This window comes from Hypanus sabinus, chromosome 2 (genome assembly GCF_030144855.1).
Source record: "Hypanus sabinus isolate sHypSab1 chromosome 2, sHypSab1.hap1, whole genome shotgun sequence".
In the NCBI taxonomy this organism is placed as follows: domain Eukaryota; kingdom Metazoa; phylum Chordata; class Chondrichthyes; order Myliobatiformes; family Dasyatidae; genus Hypanus; species Hypanus sabinus.
This window is the reverse complement of record NC_082707.1, coordinates 30,271,063-30,285,339: the sequence shown is the minus strand read 5'-3', so window position 1 is coordinate 30,285,339 and position 14,277 is coordinate 30,271,063. Positions and strand designations below refer to the sequence as shown.

The window sequence follows — 14,277 nt, the reverse complement described above, 5'->3', positions numbered from 1 at the left end:
TTTCAAATGGTAGATACTTTACTGCGCTCTCTGTGGTCTGACAGTGCAGAGGTATTGTGGCATTAATCACATACTTGGAGCCTCATTGATGTACACCTACAGAGTGCCCACCTGTTTCCAAGTAGGTTTTGGCAGACTAGGCCAGTTTCCACTGAAAAATTGGAATGGGCAGGAACACAAGCCCTTCCTTTCTTCCTGATATTTTGATTCCACTCCCCCCCCCACCCCACCTCATTTTTCAAATGCAATGATATTATAGAGGCACAAAATATCCCTCCAGTATTCCCACAAAATTTATTTTAAATCCATCCTATTTTAATATATGGGTATGTGTGTGGACTCAGGAGAAAGATAGCTGTTAAAAACATTTTTTATCCTATCAATAAATACACCGAAGACTATTAATTTTTATATCCTATTACTAAAACCCATGGCTAAAGTGCTAAGCTCAGAACTCAGAAGGCTAGCTGAGACTTGCAAGATGTTTGATAGCAACGCTAAAGCCTACACTGCTGAGTCATTGTAATTACGAATGAGGAAAATCAATTTTAACATGTCTCCAGACAGTTCCCAATCTATGAATCTATATGTCTCATATTTACCAGAAGTGCAGCTCACCTCCAATGTTGCTATTCAAACATCCTAAATAGAACAGACAGAAAAACAATGGCCAGTCATTTTATAGCACTCACAACCCTAAACAGAGCACATAGCGGCCTACTGTGAATGCAGCTCAGAGTAGTTGGGCTAGCTGGCAAGTCATAATTTTAAATGTCCTTTCAGGCGCATTGGAGGAAGTATCTAATTTGAAATAACTGCTGTTAAGTATGTCTGCCAAGTTTAAGAATATTTTGAAAAGCATTTACCCCCAAAAATATTAAATAAAATGGATTTCAATTTCTTACAACTCTTCTCCTACTGAATAGTAATATGGCAATAATGACTGTGTGCTCTTTATAAAAACTATCTAAAAGTTATTTGGTCTGGCTCTAATACGTTATCATGTGGACGTCAAAGAAAATCAAAATGCATTTTAAAGTATAGTTGTGATATTTAAAAACATGAGCTAATTTTGCTAATATTCAATACTCGGAGGGCAGAGCAAAGTCTCAATGGCGCTAAACGGCAGCACTTTTGTTTGCATCTCCAGAAACAGCTCTATTTCCATCTTTGATATGTTTTTTTTCCCTTTTCAAGTCCTTTGAAGAACTTGATCTGGAGTTACTCTCTGACTTTGGTTCTTTGCGGGAATGGGACCTGCTCTCAGAGCCCCACAACTGGCTGCCTTCTGATATCCTAAGGATGCAGACAGGAAGTCTAGCCTGCCTTCAGGGTGCTGAGTTTTTGTGACTCTGGAGACGGGCTGATACAAGGCCGATGCCCCTTGAACGAGGCTTCACGGGAGAACAGGGAACATTGGGAGCAGTGGGTTAGCCACTGGCTGTGCGTCCAGAGACCTAACCCTTTCTGGGGCTAATTCTCTGGCCTCAGAGCTCAGAAAAAGTGACACAACAGACTTTTAACATCAAAAATCCATGAGCTGTTTGTTATGTCTCCCCTCTCGCTGTGAAATGGGGACACCCCTTTTTCCCTCATTGGGGGGAGAGAGAGAGAGAGCCTGGGGTATGTTGAATTACCAGGTGAACGAGTAGTCATTGGGGTACTGAAAGCCTGTGTCTTTATTAATGCTTTGCTGCACGCTTGAGTGCTCGGTGGTGGTGGGGGGGGGGGCGACGAGGCTTTTTTGCTGGTGGGGGGTTTGATTGTTGCCTTGCTGCTGTTTGTGCATGTGAGGGGGTAGCTGGGGGGAGGTAGGGTTTGAGGTTCTAACTTTTAACTCTCATTCATTCTTTGAGGCAATCCTCTGTTTTCATGGATGCTTGCAAAGAAAAAGAATTTCAGGATGTATATTGTAAACATTTCTCTGACATTAAATGTACCTGTTGAAACCTAGTCTAGTTAAGTGGTTCCCAATCATTTTGACTGCAAGTCCCAATTATTCACACCATATATAGTACAGATTTCTCCATAAATCCCTAATGACATACCAGCCATGTTTGTGAACAAGTTATGGCTTCCCCGGGCCAGCTGTCCTGTGGTGGGAACAGCTTACATGTAAAGTATATTTATATTTTATGTTCTTGTCAACCTTCTAATTAAATTGTTTCAACATTATTAAAGCCTCAGAATACCATGTAATCTCTATTTTGGAGCCAATTACTAGAGAAATTATTACACACAGGACACTTTTGGGCCCAACCATAGTAGGCTGTGAAAAGAGAGAGTTTTAACAAAATAAAGATGGAAACGATTGTTTTAAAAATACAGGATCCTGAAAAGCAGGTAGGCTCAGTGAAGACTGTGAGAAAGCTACAATACTGAACGTGTACTTGTTTTGTTTATATCAAGAGTGATGACCTGCCAATGTGGGGGAAGCAGAGTGTGTTCATTATTTACAGTTGTTACTCACTGTAATCTTCTTTAATAGCTTCACTTGCAGGTAACATAAAGCAGCTTAATGACTCATATCTTATCTCACTGAAGATATTCTGTGTCTTCAGAGAGTTTGGAAGAAATATGCAAACAACAAGGTGAATTCAATTCACAAATGGAACATTTTGTGAAAACCCTTTTATGCCGTCATGCATACAGATGTTGTGTTGTATGGCTGTTGTTCCAAGCACAAGGCTTTCAAGTAATTTTTTGTGTCTAGAGTAACATGAAGTGCTTCTTTTAAGAAGTACTTCTAAGTAAAATAGCAAGAAATTTGTTACATTAATGGTACTATGTAAATTGAATTTTTCATTGAACACAATTAAATTTGGAATTGTTCGAGGGGCAGAATTAAAGGACCAACAACTAACAACAATAAATTAACGATAAATTAACATAATTGTGTCATTTCAGGTTATGGGTGCATGTTGATCCTTGTTGCCCATATGACAGCACGCATATCAGGAGATAAGAATGCAACTTGTTAATGACCTGGGTCCTTCCAGTTTTCATTCCCCACAATCCCAAGGGAACCCACATCAACTAACAGATCTGATAAAGCATTGATGATTTCTTGCAGCATCTTGCAGATGATAACATCTTTTTTTTTGAGAAATTGCAATAAATGTAGAAAACATTTCACTTTTTAGGGCTTTAAGGGCCAGGTGACCTACGGGGGTGGGGGGTGGGGGGGCTGAAGGCATTATTTGATTTAATTAGTTTGCTGGATGTTCAAATACTGTGGTCCAAAATGCAAGCAAAATCACTTACTCAACCTACTGCCCATTACACCACTGGCGTTTAGAGCAGGAGTGAAAGTCCTCTATCTATGCTGGTGTTCATCGTGTCAGCAGCTTCCTCTCGGATTTCGCTGCTGTCAGTCATACAAGTCCCAGGTGGAGACTCAGGGACACTCACGCTGTTTCCGCAAAAATTTCATTTCATCAGTCAGGGTTATTGGCCCTGAGCTGAACCCCCAAACATGAAGGACCGGTGGAGCGCACTTAGTCTTGCCGCTGCCCATTGACCTGTTTGTTAGGGTGACCCTACCAAGAGCCAAAGAGTAAAGCCCTGAGCCCAGCCAACATAGCTCTACAGGTCATTGAGGCAGGTAAGCCTCCAAATCCCATGACAAGGTTGTGGTCCTCTTAAACGTAAGCAATATCTGCTTGTTCTTTTAAAAAAGTGACCTGAATTACATCATTTAACATTGGTGGCCATTGTCAAATGATGTAATTCAAATTCAGATTCATTTATTTATGACATATACATTGAAACATACAGTGAAATGTGATGTTTGCATTAACTACCAACACCTCAGGTCGCCACACATTCCAGTGCCAATACAGCATGTCCACAAAGCTCAGCAGAACAACTCAAAACACAGTAAAACAGAACACCACAAGCAACAAAATACTAACATCAGGACAAGCCCTTACCTCCCGCCCACCCACCCACACAGGCTGATAGTCCTCCAACTCCAGTATAGGATAGGCCTTCAGGCCTGCAGTCTCCAGGCTTTCACCATCCATCTTCAGCTTCCGGATTTCTGATCGACTTCGATCTTGAGTTTTGATCCCCGATGACAAGACCCTGAACTCTGGATTCACTGACCCTTGTGCCTCCTGCTTGCACAAACATTTGATCCCAGGACCCACTGGTCTGAGACAGCCTGGCATCCACAGATGACTTTTTATCACACATCTGTGTCACTGGCCTTTGGGTGCAAAGGCCTAGATTCCAGATGTCCACACCACTGACCTACAAATACGGAGTGAGGGCCTGGACGCTGGATGTCCTTCGTCACTACAAGTGTGGATCAGAGGCCTGGAATTATTGTGGATTTCTTATAAAACTCAGATGTTAAACCTGTGTGGCTGCAAAGATATGTTAACTGTTTTGGGTTTGCAGACCATAGTGGTCTTCCCTGCTGCATACTGCCTATATTTAGACAAAACACAAAATTAGTTTGAGCAACACTTATTTCAAAATGTGTGGGGAGTATCATTACATTATCTGTATGAATTTTAAGCTAATTTAGTTTTAAGGTATTTAGGTACAAGTACAGCTTATTTCGGGTAGATGGAGTTTGTCAGCCTGGGAAGGCAGTCCATCTAAGAGAGGGAAAACTCTGATTTCAAACCTCCGCTGCCTTGCGGCCATAACCACTCATGGGAAAGGTTTCGGGAGTAAACCCTGAGGACAAATCCGGAGCTGGAGTCCCTGAGGCAGTCGGACGTTGCCTTCAACCTCGTTCTGTCAACTCCTGCGACGACGCTGGTGCCAAGCTGTGTCGGCCCTTGCCCTTCCCTTGCGTGGGGAGGGGAAGCTTGCTGCATGGGCAACTGCCGGTGTTCCATACAACCTTGGAGAGGACACAGATCCAAAGTCTCACAAGACTAACCGATCACACACACACACACACACACACACACACACACACACACACACACACACACACACACACACACACACACACACACACACACACACACACACACACACACACACACACACACACACACACACACACACACACCAGCTCATGAACAAGTAAGTGGCAGACATCCCAGAAGGTGGACTTCCATTATAGAGTCATTCAAACAAAAGGCAAAAGCTCCATAGACATAATGTCAAAATCTGTACTACAACTTCAGTGCAGTCATGAGGGAATACTGCACTTTCCAAAACATCATTTTTCAGATAAGACAGTGAGTCAGATAGCATTGGACCCTGCCCTTGTCTTGCATTAGCTTTGCATGGAATGCCTGCCGTCATGTTTATATTTTACAGACTTGTGGTTTCCAATTTCCTGTCAGCATTGTTGCTGAGATTCAATAAAATGGAATGAACCAAGAGTGTAGGTGGAAACCAAAGTCCTGTCCATGGACTTCCCCACTTGTTTTCTTTAATGACTTTCAGAAACAAGCAAACGATATTTAAATAATTAACAGTTAAATATTCATTTAAACTACCTTCAAGCTATGTAAATTATTTTACAAGTTAAAACTGTACTGTATTAATCAAAAAAGAAAGAAAATGATCAACTTTTTAATGCTGGTTAAAGAAAGTCTCTGCCCTAAATCCAGCACTGAATCAACCACATACTGCGTTTCTGCACCGTACTGTCCAGGTACTGAAGCCCAGGGCACATTGGCACTAACCAGTGCTTCTCCACCAAATAGCCAGAAACCATCAGCATGAATCAAGAACGAAGAATCAATGACCTCAACCACTAAATCTATTTCTCTCTCCTCGGATTCTGCCTGAATTTCTGATCTGTCTTATCTTTGTATTTCAGCAACTGTAGTTTTCTGCTCTTTTTTTCCAATAATAGACAACCTTGTCTACCCTTGAGTAGGTAGAAATACCCTATGGCCCTATGACAGCACAACATATCACTTCCAGCATCTCTAGCAATTCATAATGATCAGAAAGAGCAAATTCTACTTCATGCTCTTGTTCAGAAACATCCAGAGACCATTTTACACTTGCTCACACTTCCTTAACACAAACCTCTTCCATGAAGATGCCATGAAGGTTTTCCCACAGTGGCGTCCATGGAGTATATAGCATGTCTCAGAATGTTCTTATCGCCTCTGTTCACCCATAACCTTACAACACTTCTAATACTTCTGCCTAAATCCTACACTAGGAGAGGTTACAGTTACTGATTAAAATCTTTGGGATATTGGACAGAAACTGAGGACCTGGGGGAGATGCCACACCATCACCACACTTGGTCACTGGTGTTGCAGTAGACGTATCTTCTGCAAATCTCTGCTGTCCTCTGCGTTGTTATTACCAAAATGTTTTTTAAAACATAGGCAGAATACACAACATGGCAATAGGTCTCCTTATCTAATTTCCAATGCCACAGGCAGCAATCCAGAAAAGGCCCAAAATATTGACTCTTTATTCCTTTCCATGGACGTTACCTGAGCAGCTGAGTTCCTCCAGCATTTTGTGTGTGTTGCTCAAGATCAGCTGATTGTATTTTGACAGACGAGTCTGTGAATAATCAACCTTATAAATGTCAAATATTGATATTTTCCTGCCACTCATTTGTATTGTATTTAATATTCCCATGTTACAATGAAACATGTGCTTCTCTCCTCAACTTTAACCTCAAAATAGTAGAAAACATTGTGGACTTTAAAAACAGTTGCAGGACTTCCAATCTGGGCAATTACGTATTAACGGGGTGGTCTCCTCTGCAATGGAGAAACCAGACGTGGGTTGGGTAAATACTCTGTAGAGCTCCTGCCTTCAATCCTTAGGGGTGACACAGAGCTTCCTGCTTTCTGCCATTTTAATACTCCACCCCTCTCCTACTCAGACCTATTAGTCTACGGTCCAACACAAGCTTGAGAAACAGCACCTTCATCTTCCATCTGGGTGTGTCACAGACTTTTGAGTTCAATGTTAAGATGTAGAACTCAATTCGCTGTCAGGATCAGTCGTCCATCCATGATATTGGCCCGATTTGTTTGTTTCTTTTTAAATGTAGAACATAAGAGCACAGAACAGGACTTTCAGCCCTTCAAGGTGTGCTCACCTTTTAACCCATTCCAAGATAACACAGAGGTACCCAACCTGTGGTCCATGGACCTGTCAGGTTAATGGTAAGGGTCCAATGCATAAAAAAGTTTGGGATCCCCTGATCTAACATTTCCCTCCTATATAGGCTTCATTTTCCTTTTGTCCATGTATTGATCTAGAAGTCTCTTAAATGTCCCTAATGTATCTGTCTCTACCACCAGCTCTGGCAGGTCGTTCCACACACTCTCTGTGTAAAAAATTACCTCTGACATTCCCCATTATATTTTCCTTCAGTCACCTTAAAATTATATTCCCTCGTATTGGTTATTTCTGCCCTGGGAAAAATTATCTGGCTGTCCACTTGATCTATTCCTCTTATCATCTTGCACACCTGTATTAAGTCACCCCATTTTGCCCTTTTTCTTTTTAAAGCTCTACCCAGTGAGAAGGTGGAATTTTATATTTTTGAGATTGGGTATTATGCCAGGCTACTGTGGGATGTGAGGGAGGAGATTGCTGAGCCTCTGGCAATGATCTTTACATCATCTATGGGGATGGGAAAGGTTCCGGAGGACTGGAGGGTTGTGGATGTTGTTCCCTTATTCAAGAAAGGGAGCTGAGATAGCCCAGGAAATTATAGACCAGTGAGTCTTTCTTCAGAGGTTGGTAATTTGATCGAGAAGATCCTGAGAGGCAGGATTTATGAATATTTGGAGAGGTATAATACACTTAGGAGCAGTCAGCATGGGTTTGACAAGGGCAGGTTGTGCCTTACGAGCCTGATTGAATTTTTTGATGATATGACGAAACACATTGATGAAAGAAGAGTAGTAGATGTAGTGTATATGGATTTCAGCAAGGCATTTGATAAGGTACCTCATGCAAGGCTTATTAAGAAAGTAAGGAAGCATGGGATCCAAGGGATATTGCTTTGTGGATGAAGAACTGGCTTGCCCACAGAAGGCAAAGAGTGGTTGTAGATGGGTCATATTCTGCATGGAAGTCGGTCACCAGTGGAGTGCCTCAGGGATCAGTTCTGGGACCCTTACTCTTCATGATTTTTATAAATGACGAGGAAGTGGAGGGATAGGTAAGTAAGTTTGCTGATGACACAAAGGTTGGGGTGTTGTGGATAGTGTGGAGGGCTGTCAGAGGTTACACCGGGACATTGATAGGATGCAAAACTGGACTGAGAAGTGGCAGATGGAGTTCAACCCAGGTAAGTGTGAAGTGGAAACACGAGGAAATCTGCAGATGCTGGAAATTCAAACAACACACACAAAATGCTGGTGGAGCACAGCAGGCCAGGCAGCATCTATAAGGAGTAGCACTGTCGATGTTTTGGGCCAAGACCCTTCGTCAGGACTAACGAAGTCCTACTAACGTTAGTCCTGATGAAGGGTCTCGGCCTGAAACGTCGACAGTGCTTCTCCTTAAAGATGCTGCCTAGCCTGCTGTGTTCCACCAGCATTTTGTGTGTGTTGTTTAAATGCGAATTTGCTCATTGTTGTAGGTCAAATATGATGGCAGAATATAATATTAATGTAAGACTCTTGGCAGTGTGGAGGATCAGAGGGATCTTGGGGTCTGAGTCCATAGGACGCTCAAAGCAGCTGCTCAGGTTGACTCTGTGGTTAAGAAGACAATACAGTGTATTGGCCTTCATCAATCATGGAATTGAATTTAGGAGCTGAGAGGTAATGTTGCAGCTAAATAGGACCCTGGTCAGACCCCACTTGGAGTACTGCGCTCAGTTCTGGTCGCCTCTCTGTAGGAAGGATGTGGAAACCATAGAAAGAGTGCAGAGGAGATTTACAAGGATGTTGCCTGGATTGGGGAGAATGATTTATGAATACAGGTTGAGTGAACTCAGCCTTTTCTCCTTGGAGCGACGGAGGATGAGAGGTGACCTGATAGGTGTGTATAAGATGATGAGAGGTATTGATCACGTGGATGGTCAGAGGCTTTTTCCCAGGGCTGAAATGGCTAACAGGAGAGGGCACAGGTTTAAGGTGCTTGGGAATAGGTACAGAGGAGATGTCAGGGGTAAGTTTTTTTATGCAGAGAGTAGTGAGTGCGTGGAATGGGCTGCCGGCAATAGTGGTGGAGGCGGTTACGATAGGGACTGATTGAATCTTTTGAGGATGTTACTAAACACATTGACGAAGGAAAAGCAGTAGATGTAGCGTATATGGATTTCAGCAAGGCATTTTATAAGGTACCCCATGCAAGGCTTATTGAGAAAGTAAGGAGGCATGGGATCTAAGGGGACATTGCTTTGTGGGTCCAGAACTGGCTTGCCCACAGAAGGCAAAGAGTACATGGAGCTTAGAAAAATGGAAGGCTATGGGTAACCCTAGTAATTTCTAAGGTAGGACCATGTTTGTCACAATTTTGTGGGCTGAATTTTTTTGTGCTGTAGGTTTTCTATGTTTCTATTTTAAACAAAGAAGAAAGGTTAACTTCTAGCCATTGCCTTCCACTATCATACTGTAATAAATTGGAAAATAATCCCCAGTCTTCAAAAACAAAATGACAGGTACAGAGAAGGGAAATCAAAACAGGGAACTATAGAGCAGAATGTGGTTAGATAATTGCTGGAATAAATGACAGACAAATGAAATCTTGCACATTTTTTTTTATTGATTGAAGGTTACAAATATGAATTTGCAGAAAGGTAAGTCCTGTCTGAGAAATCCGATTGATATTTTTGAAGAGATTACTGAATTAGTGGAAGAATGGCATCCACGCGGAACATTTAAACAGACATTTAATCAGGTGTATTTGATAAAATCCTTTCGACTTTTAGCTAAAGTTAAATTCCACAAATTATGATGCAGCAAGTTGAAGTGACATTCTTTTCCTATGCAGGAATCAACTTACAACTGAATGTTCAGCCTGCAGCACTCTGATGCTAGAAAGAAAAAAATGAGTTACAAATTGCATTCAACATAACTGTCGAAGTGGTATTTGCCAAAGGACCTCTGACTGGGTTTATAAACTTTATTGAGTGGAATGATTTACTAAATTACTTTCAACGAATGTATATGGTTGGTAATCATGAAGAGACGCAGGGTGAACATTTCTCAATCTCTGGATTCTCTAAAAACTGCATGTTCCTCTATTTCTGGCCTGTTGCTTGACCTTCACTTCACATGTGGCAATGACATGGCCCAAATTTCTGAAGATCCTTCCTTAAACCTCTGTCTCTCTGTCCCATCTTAAAAAAATCCTTGAACTAAGGTTTTATTTACATCTCCCATTTTTAGCCCAGTGCCAATTTTAAGTCTTATTACTCCCGTGAAGCAAGTTTTTCTCTGAAGCTACGAGAGCTACACAATTGCAATTTGTTACTGTTGGATGCTGGGACACCGTGGTAGTATAGTGGTTAGTACAGTCCTCTTACAGAACCAGTGGCCTGAGTTTAATTTCTGCCACAGTCTTCTTCCCTGTGACTGTGTGGGTTTCCTCTGGGTGTTCCGGTTTCCTCCCGCATTCTAAGAATGTATGGGTTAGTAGGGTTAAATCGTCACATGGAAACAATGGGCAGTTTGAACAGGGCATGACTGCGCAAGTGCGTGAAAGTTGGCCCGTGAGACAGCGGGAGAGTTTAAAAAGCGAGCAGATTAATGGAGCTGGTGACATAGTAGAGGGAAACAGAGTAGGAAGGCCTTGGTGGGCAGAGGCTGAGGACGAGCTTCACTCCAAGTGAGGTAAGGCTGGGTAAGCTCCTTTAATTAATCTAATTAGCTTAGGAGTAGGTAATGGAGGCAGCAGTTAGGGCAGTCGAGTGCTCCGTTTGCAGTATGTGGGAAGTCAGGGCGAGCACAATTGTCCCTGATGACTACACCTGCAAAAGGTGCATCTGACTGCAGCTCCTGACAAACCAAGTTAGGAAACTGGAGCTGGAGCTGAATAAACTTTGAATCATTCGGGAGGCAGGAACAGAAATAGACAGGAGTTTCAGGGAGATAGTCACCCCTAAGAGTCAGGAGACAGGTAGCTAGGTGACTGTCAGGAGAGGGAAGGGGAATAGACAGGAAGAGCAGAGCACCCCTGTGGCCGTTCCCACCAATAATAAGTATACCGTTTTGGATACTGTTGGTGGGGATGACCTACCAGGGACAAGTTGCAGTGGTTGCATCTCTGGCACCGAGACTGGACCCTCAGCTCAGAAGGGAAGGAGGGAAAAGAGGAGAGCAGTAGTGATAGGGGATTTGATAGTTAGGGGGATAGATAAGAGGTTCTGTGGAAGAGATCAAGAAGCCCGGATGGTCTGTTGCCTCCTTGGTGCCAGGGTCCACGATATCTCGGATCGAGTTCTCAGTATTCTCAAGAGGGAGGGTGAGCAGCCAGATGTCATGGTCCATGTAGGGACCAATGACGTGGGTAGGAAGAGTGAGGAGGTCCTGAAAGGTGAATTTAGGGAGTTAGGTGCCAAGTTAAAGGACAGGACCTCCAGAATAGCAATCTCAGGATTGCTACCAGTGCCACGTGCAGGTGGGTTTAGAAATAGTAAGATAGTGCAGATCAACACGTGGCTGAAGACATGGTGCAGGAGGGAGGGCTTCAGATTTATAGATAATTGGGCAGTTTTCCAGGGAAGGTGGGACCTGTTCTGGCGGGATGTTTTACATCTGAACTGGAGGGGGACAAATATTCTTGCAGGTAGGTTTGCTAGAGAGGCTCCAATGGATTTAAACTAGATATGGGGGGGGGGAGGGGAACTAGAGTGTAGGAACAGATGTATGAGAGAAGGAAGAAAAAGATAGTAAAGTTGTTTGCACTGTTAGTGATAAACCGAGAGGAGGGGGTGGAGAATTTCTTAAATGCATTTATTTTAATGCCAGGAGCATTGTAAGAAAGGTGGATGAGCTTAGAGCATGGATTGATACCTGGAAATACGATGTTATAGGTGTTAGTGAAACATGGTTGCAGGAGGGGTGTGATTGGCAACTAAATATTCCTGGATTTCGTTGCTTCAGCTGTGATAGAATCGGAGGGACAAGAGGGGAGGTGTTGCATTGCTTGTCAGACAAAATATTACAGCGGTGCTCTGGCAGGATAGGTGAGGGGGCTCATCTAGGGAGGCTATTTGGGTGGAATTGAGGAATGGGAAGGGTGTAGTAACACTTATAGGGGTGTATTATAGACGACCTAATGGGAGCAAGAATTGGAGGAGCAAATTTGTAAGGAGATAGCAGATATTTGTAGTAAGCACAGGGTTGTGATTGTGGGAGATTTTAATTTTCCACATATAGACTGGGAAGCCCATACTGTAAAAGGGCTGGATGGTTTGGAGTTTGTAAAATGTGTGCAGGATAGTTTTTTGCAGCATAGAGGTAGAGATACATAGAGGTACCAACCAGAGAAGGGGCAGTGTTGGATCTCCTGTTAGGGAATGAGGTAGGTCAGGTGACAGAGCTATGTATTGGGGAGCACTTCGGGTCCAATGATGACAATGTCATTAGTTTCAATATAACTATGGAGAAGGATAGGACTGGACTTAGCATTGAGATTTTTGATTGGAGAAAGGCTAACTTTGAGGAGATGCGAAAGGACTTAGGAGTGGATTGAGATAATGTTTTATGGGAAGGATGTAATAGAGAAATGGAAGTCATTTAAAGGTGAAATTTTGAGGGTACAGAATCATTATGTTCCTGTTAGGTTGAAAGGAAAGGTTAAAAGTTTGAGAGAGCCATGGTTTTCAAGGGAAATTGGAAACTTGGTTCAGAAAAATAGAGATATCTACAATCAGTATAGGCAGCGTGGAGTGAATGAGGTGCTTGAGGAATATAAAGAGTGTAAAAAGTATCTTAAGAAAGAAATTAGAAAAGCTAAAAGATACAAGGTTGCTTTGGCAAGTAAGGTGAAAATAAATCCAAAGAGTTTCTACAGTTATATTAATAGCAAAAGGATAGTGAGGGATAAAATTAGTCCCTTAGAGAATCAGAGTGGACAGCTATGTGTGGAGCCAAAAGAGATGGGGGAGATTTTGAACGATTTCTTTTCTTCGGTATTCACTAAGGAGAAGGATATTGAATTGTGTAAGGTAAGGGAAACAAGTAGGGAAGTTATGGAAACTATGATGATTAAAGAGGAGGAAGTACTGGTGCTTTTAAGGAATATAAAAGTGGATAAGTCTTCGGGTCCTGACAGGATATTCCCTAGGACCTTGAGGGAAGTTAGTGTAGAAATAGCAGGGGCTCGGACAGAAATATTTCAAATGTCATTAGAAACGGGGATGGTGCCGGAGGATTGGCGTATTGCTCGTGTGGTTCCATTGTTTAAAAAGGGTTCTAAGAGTAAACCTAGCAATTATAGGCCTGTCAGTTTGACGTCAGTGGTGGGTAAATTAATGAAAAGTATTCTTAGAGATGGTATATATAATGATCTGGATAGACAGGGTCTGATTAGGAACAGTCAACATGGATTTGCGCATGGAAGGTCATGTTTGACAAATCTTATTGAATTTTTTGAAGAGGTTACGAGGAAAGTTGATGAGGGTAAAGCAGTGGATGTTGTCTATATGGACTTCAGTAAGGCCTTTGACAAAGTTCCACATGGAAGGTTAGTTAGGAAGGTTCATTCGTTAGGTATTAATATTGAAGTAGTAAAATGGATTCAACAGTGGTTGAATGGGAGATGCCAGAGAGTAGTGGTGGATAACTGTTTGTCAGGTTAGAGGCCGGTGACTAGTGGTGTGCCTCAGGGATCTGTACTGGGTCCAATGTTGTTTGTCATATACATTAATGATCTGGATGATGGGGTGGTAAACTGGATTAGTAAGTATGCAGATGATACTAAGATAGGTGGCATTGTGGATAATGAAGTAGGTTTTCAAAGTTTACAGAGAGATTTAGGCCAGTTAGAAGAGTGGCCTGAAAGATGGCAGATGGAGTTTAATGCTGATAAGTGTGAGGTGCTACATTTTGGTAGGACTAATCAAAATAGGACATACATGGTAAATGGTAGGGCATTGAAGAATGCAGTAGAACAGAATGATCTAGGAATAATGATGCATAGTTCTCTGAAGATGGAATCTCATGCGGATAGGGTGGTGAAGAAAGCTTTTGGTATGCTGACTTTTATAAATCAGAACAATGAGTATAGGAGTTGGGATGTAATGTTAAAATTGTACAAGGCATTGGTAAGGGCAAATTTGGAGTATTGTGTACAGTTCTGGTCACCAAATTATAGGAAAGATGTCAACAAAATAGAGAGAGTACAGAGAAGATTTAC

General features: G+C 42.3%; 1 protein-coding gene across 12 annotated transcripts in view; it reads right to left on the bottom strand.

The window, feature by feature from the left end:
• Nucleotides 1-14,277, bottom strand: part of zbtb38 (zinc finger and BTB domain containing 38) — an 89,800-nt gene that overhangs the window by 3,282 nt on the left and 72,241 nt on the right. The window contains exon 1 of one of the 12 annotated variants that reach the window (XR_009516530.1): nt 6,010-6,098. The exons of 10 other annotated variants lie outside the window; for them this stretch is intronic. The gene's annotated coding sequence lies outside the window, so the exon portion shown is untranslated. Of the gene's footprint in view, nt 1-602; nt 1,680-6,009; nt 6,099-14,277 lie in introns of those variants that run through there. One more of the 12 variants, XR_009516527.1, reaches the window with a different exon arrangement.